The following is a 6,487-nucleotide window of genomic DNA, read 5'->3' as shown; positions in this document are numbered from 1 at the left end:
GCACAAAGATATCTAGTTGATTTGAAGCAGTTCCGAGAAAGTCTAAACATAATCCCCACTTCTCCCTCCTGGCACTTTCCATGTGGGAGATATAGCAGGATGTATATTGGTTTTGAGGACAACTCAATGGACAGTGTAGGGAGAAAAGGTCCTGGCTCCTTGAATGCCGTTTCTGGAGACACTGCGATCAATGTGGGAGATATGTCAAGATGTGTGTTTGTTTTGAGGACGGCTCTCTGGAGAGTCTTAGCAAAGAGGTCACACAGATAATCAGAGCAATTCTCAGAGACACTGAGAACAAGCTCCGCAATTCCCTCCTGGCACTTTCCCTGTAGGAGATACCGCAAGACGTTTCTGTATATTGGGCACAGCGCTCTGCACGGTGTTAGCAGAGACTTTCCCGGGACAGTGAAACCCTATGTCAGAGACACTGAGAAGAAGCCCCAATGTTCCCTCCAGGCACTTTCAGTGTGGGTGCTTTCTCCACGTGGTTCCTGGTTTCACTGCGGCTCTGAAGAGAATGTTAGCAAAGAGGTAACCGGGACAGTGAAAACAGTACTCAAAGACAGGGAGAGCAAGCTCTCTCTTGGCACTTTGGATGTGGGACATACAGCGAGATGTTTGCTGCTTTTGCGTTTGGCTGTTGGGAGATTTACAGCACAAAGATATCTAGTTGATTTGAAGCAGTTCCGAGAAAGTCTAAACATAATCCCCACTTCTCCCTCCTGGCACTTTCCATGTGGGAGATATAGCAGGATGTATATTGGTTTTGAGGACAACCCAATGGACAGTGTAGGGAGAAAAGGTCCTGGCTCCTTGAATGCCGTTTCTGGAGACACTGCGATCAATGTGGGAGATATGTCAAGATGTGTGTTTGTTTTGAGGACGGCTCTCTGGAGAGTCTTAGCAAAGAGGTCACACAGATAATCAGAGCAATTCTCAGAGACACTGAGAACAAGCTCCACAATTCCCTCCTGGCACTTTCCCTGTAGGAGATACCGCAAGACGTTTCTGTATATTGGGCACAGCGCTCTGCACGGTGTTAGCAGAGACTTTCCCGGGACAGTGAAACCCTATGTCAGAGACACTGAGAAGAAGCCCCAATGTTCCCTCCAGGCACTTTCAGTGTGGGTGCCTTCTCCACGTGGTTCCTGGTTTCACTGCAGCTCTGAAGAGAATGTTAGCAAAGAGGTAACCGGGACAGTGAAAACAGTACTCAAAGACAGGGAGAGCAAGCTCTCTCTTGGCACTTTGGATGTGGGACATACAGCGAGATGTTTGCTGCTTTTGCGTTTGGCTGTTGGGAGATTTACAGCACAAAGATATCTAGTTGATTTGAAGCAGTTCCGAGAAAGTCTAAACATAATCCCCACTTCTCCCTCCTGGCACTTTCCATGTGGGAGATATAGCAGGATGTATATTGGTTTTGAGGACAACCCAATGGACAGTGTAGGGAGAAAAGGTCCTGGCTCCTTGAATGCCGTTTCTGGAGACACTGCGATCAATGTGGGAGATATGTCAAGATGTGTGTTTGTTTTGAGGACGGCTCTCTGGAGAGTCTTAGCAAAGAGGTCACACAGATAATCAGAGCAATTCTCAGAGACACTGAGAACAAGCTCCACAATTCCCTCCTGGCACTTTCCCTGTAGGAGATACCGCAAGACGTTTCTGTATATTGGGCACAGCGCTCTGCACGGTGTTAGCAGAGACTTTCCCGGCACAGTGAAACCCTATGTCAGAGACACTGAGAAGAAGCCCCAATGTTCCCTCCAGGCACTTTCAGTGTGGGTGCCTTCTCCACGTGGTTCCTGGTTTCACTGCAGCTCTGAAGAGAATGTTAGCAAAGAGGTAACCGGGACAGTGAAAACAGTACTCAAAGACAGGGAGAGCAAGCTCTCTCTTGGCACTTTGGATGTGGGACATACAGCGAGATGTTTGCTGCTTTTGCGTTTGGCTGTTGGGAGATTTACAGCACAAAGATATCTAGTTGATTTGAAGCAGTTCCGAGAAAGTCTAAACATAATCCCCACTTCTCCCTCCTGGCACTTTCCATGTGGGAGATATAGCAGGATGTATATTGGTTTTGAGGACAACCCAATGGACAGTGTAGGGAGAAAAGGTCCTGGCTCCTTGAATGCCGTTTCTGGAGACACTGCGATCAATGTGGGAGATATGTCAAGATGTGTGTTTGTTTTGAGGACGGCTCTCTGGAGAGTCTTAGCAAAGAGGTCACACAGATAATCAGAGCAATTCTCAGAGACACTGAGAACAAGCTCCACAATTCCCTCCTGGCACTTTCCCTGTAGGAGATACCGCAAGACGTTTCTGTATATTGGGCACAGCGCTCTGCACGGTGTTAGCAGAGACTTTCCCGGGACAGTGAAACCCTATGTCAGAGACACTGAGAAGAAGCCCCAATGTTCCCTCCAGGCACTTTCAGTGTGGGTGCCTTCTCCACGTGGTTCCTGGTTTCACTGCAGCTCTGAAGAGAATGTTAGCAAAGAGGTAACCGGGACAGTGAAAACAGTACTCAAAGACAGGGAGAGCAAGCTCTCTCTTGGCACTTTGGATGTGGGACATACAGCGAGATGTTTGCTGCTTTTGCGTTTGGCTGTTGGGAGATTTACAGCACAAAGATATCTAGTTGATTTGAAGCAGTTCCGAGAAAGTCTAAACATAATCCCCACTTCTCCCTCCTGGCACTTTCCATGTGGGAGATATAGCAGGATGTATATTGGTTTTAAGGAACTGTCCCCGAAGAGTGTGGGCAGAAAAATTCCTGGCTCCTTGGATGCCGTTCCTGGAGACACTGCGATCAATGTGGGAGATATGTCAAGATGTGTGTTGGTTTTGAGGACGGCTCTCTGGAGAGTCTTAGCAAAGAGGTCACACAGATAATCAGAGCAATTCTCAGAGACACTGAGAACAAGCTCCGCAATTCCCTCCTGGCACTTTCCCTGTAGGAGATACCGCAAGACGTTTCTGTATATTGGGCACAGCGCTCTGCACGGTGTTAGCAGAGACTTCCCCGGGACAGTGAAACCCTATGTCAGAGACACTGAGAAGAAGCCCCAATGTTCCCTCCAGGCACTTTCAGTGTGGGTGCCTTCTCCACGTGGTTCCTGGTTTCACTGCGGCTCTGAAGAGAATGTTAGCAAAGAGGTAACCGGGACAGTGAAAACAGTACTCAAAGACAGGGAGAGCAAGCTCTCTCTTGGCACTTTGGATGTGGGACATACAGCGAGATGTTTGCTGCTTTTGCGTTTGGCTGTTGGGAGATTTACAGCACAAAGATATCTAGTTGATTTGAAGCAGTTCCGAGAAAGTCTAAACATAATCCCCACTTCTCCCTCCTGGCACTTTCCATGTGGGAGATATAGCAGGATGTATATTGGTTTTGAGGACAACTCAATGGACAGTGTAGGGAGAAAAGGTCCTGGCTCCTTGAATGCCGTTTCTGGAGACACTGCGATCAATGTGGGAGATATGTCAAGATGTGTGTTTGTTTTGAGGACGGCTCTCTGGAGAGTCTTAGCAAAGAGGTCACACAGATAATCAGAGCAATTCTCAGAGACACTGAGAACAAGCTCCGCAATTCCCTCCTGGCACTTTCCCTGTAGGAGATACCGCAAGACGTTTCTGTATATTGGGCACAGCGCTCTGCAGGGTGTTAGCAGAGACTTTCCCGGGACAGTGAAACCCTATGTCAGAGACACTGAGAAGAAGCCCCAATGTTCCCTCCAGGCACTTTCAGTGTGGGTGCTTTCTCCACGTGGTTCCTGGTTTCACTGCGGCTCTGAAGAGAATGTTAGCAAAGAGGTAACCGGGACAGTGAAAACAGTACTCAAAGACAGGGAGAGCAAGCTCTCTCTTGGCACTTTGGATGTGGGACATACAGCGAGATGTTTGCTGCTTTTGCGTTTGGCTGTTGGGAGATTTACAGCACAAAGATATCTAGTTGATTTGAAGCAGTTCCGAGAAAGTCTAAACATAATCCCCACTTCTCCCTCCTCGCACTTTCCATGTGGGAGATATAGCAGGATGTATATTGGTTTTAAGGAACTGTCCCCGAAGAGTGTGGGCAGAAAAATTCCTGGCTCCTTGGATGCCGTTCCTGGAGACACTGCGATCAATGTGAAAGATATGTCAAGATGTGTGTTGGTTTTGAGGACGGCTCTCTGGAGAGTCTTAGCAAAGAGGTCACACAGATAATCAGAGCAATTCTCAGAGACACTGAGAACAAGCTCCGCAATTCCCTCCTGGCACTTTCCCTGTAGGAGATACCGCAAGACGTTTCTGTATATTGGGCACAGCGCTCTGCACGGTGTTAGCAGAGACTTCCCCGGGACAGTGAAACCCTATGTCAGAGACACTGAGAAGAAGCCCCAATGTTCCCTCCAGGCACTTTCAGTGTGGGTGCCTTCTCCACGTGGTTCCTGGTTTCACTGCGGCTCTGAAGAGAATGTTAGCAAAGAGGTAACCGGGACAGTGAAAACAGTACTCAAAGACAGGGAGAGCAAGCTCTCTCTTGGCACTTTGGATGTGGGACATACAGCGAGATGTTTGCTGCTTTTGCGTTTGGCTGTTGGGAGATTTACAGCACAAAGATATCTAGTTGATTTGAAGCAGTTCCGAGAAAGTCTAAACATAATCCCCACTTCTCCCTCCTGGCACTTTCCATGTGGGAGATATAGCAGGATGTATATTGGTTTTGAGGACAACTCAATGGACAGTGTAGGGAGAAAAGGTCCTGGCTCCTTGAATGCCGTTTCTGGAGACACTGCGATCAATGTGGGAGATATGTCAAGATGTGTGTTTGTTTTGAGGACGGCTCTCTGGAGAGTCTTAGCAAAGAGGTCACACAGATAATCAGAGCAATTCTCAGAGACACTGAGAACAAGCTCCGCAATTCCCTCCTGGCACTTTCCCTGTAGGAGATACCGCAAGACGTTTCTGTATATTGGGCACAGCGCTCTGCAGGGTGTTAGCAGAGACTTTCCCGGGACAGTGAAACCCTATGTCAGAGACACTGAGAAGAAGCCCCAATGTTCCCTCCAGGCACTTTCAGTGTGGGTGCTTTCTCCACGTGGTTCCTGGTTTCACTGCGGCTCTGAAGAGAATGTTAGCAAAGAGGTAACCGGGACAGTGAAAACAGTACTCAAAGACAGGGAGAGCAAGCTCTCTCTTGGCACTTTGGATGTGGGACATACAGCGAGATGTTTGCTGCTTTTGCGTTTGGCTGTTGGGAGATTTACAGCACAAAGATATCTAGTTGATTTGAAGCAGTTCCGAGAAAGTCTAAACATAATCCCCACTTCTCCCTCCTGGCACTTTCCATGTGGGAGATATAGCAGGATGTATATTGATTTTGAGGACAACCCAATGGACAGTGTAGGGAGAAAAGGTCCTGGCTCCTTGAATGCCGTTTCTGGAGACACTGCGATCAATGTGGGAGATATGTCAAGATGTGTGTTTGTTTTGAGGACGGCTCTCTGGAGAGTCTTAGCAAAGAGGTCACACAGATAATCAGAGCAATTCTCAGAGACACTGAGAACAAGCTCCGCAATTCCCTCCTGGCACTTTCCCTGTAGGAGATACCGCAAGACGTTTCTGTATATTGGGCACAGCGCTCTGCAGGGTGTTAGCAGAGACTTTCCCGGGACAGTGAAACCCTATGTCAGAGACACTGAGAAGAAGCCCCAATGTTCCCTCCAGGCACTTTCAGTGTGGGTGCTTTCTCCACGTGGTTCCTGGTTTCACTGCGGCTCTGAAGAGAATGTTAGCAAAGAGGTAACCGGGACAGTGAAAACAGTACTCAAAGACAGGGAGAGCAAGCTCTCTCTTGGCACTTTGGATGTGGGACATACAGCGAGATGTTTGCTGCTTTTGCGTTTGGCTGTTGGGAGATTTACAGCACAAAGATATCTAGTTGATTTGAAGCAGTTCCGAGAAAGTCTAAACATAATCCCCACTTCTCCCTCCTGGCACTTTCCATGTGGGAGATATAGCAGGATGTATATTGGTTTTGAGGACAACCCAATGGACAGTGTAGGGAGAAAAGGTCCTGGCTCCTTGAATGCCGTTTCTGGAGACACTGCGATCAATGTGGGAGATATGTCAAGATGTGTGTTTGTTTTGAGGACGGCTCTCTGGAGAGTCTTAGCAAAGAGGTCACACAGATAATCAGAGCAATTCTCAGAGACACTGAGAACAAGCTCCACAATTCCCTCCTGGCACTTTCCCTGTAGGAGATACCGCAAGACGTTTCTGTATATTGGGCACAGCGCTCTGCACGGTGTTAGCAGAGACTTTCCCGGGACAGTGAAACCCTATGTCAGAGACACTGAGAAGAAGCCCCAATGTTCCCTCCAGGCACTTTCAGTGTGGGTGCCTTCTCCACGTGGTTCCTGGTTTCACTGCAGCTCTGAAGAGAATGTTAGCAAAGAGGTAACCGGGACAGTGAAAACAGTACTCAAAGACAGGGAGA

The sequence above is a fragment of the Larus michahellis genome, unplaced genomic scaffold (genome assembly GCF_964199755.1).
Source record: "Larus michahellis unplaced genomic scaffold, bLarMic1.1 SCAFFOLD_92, whole genome shotgun sequence".
NCBI lineage: Eukaryota > Metazoa > Chordata > Aves > Charadriiformes > Laridae > Larus > Larus michahellis.
This window is presented reverse-complemented; position numbering follows the sequence as displayed.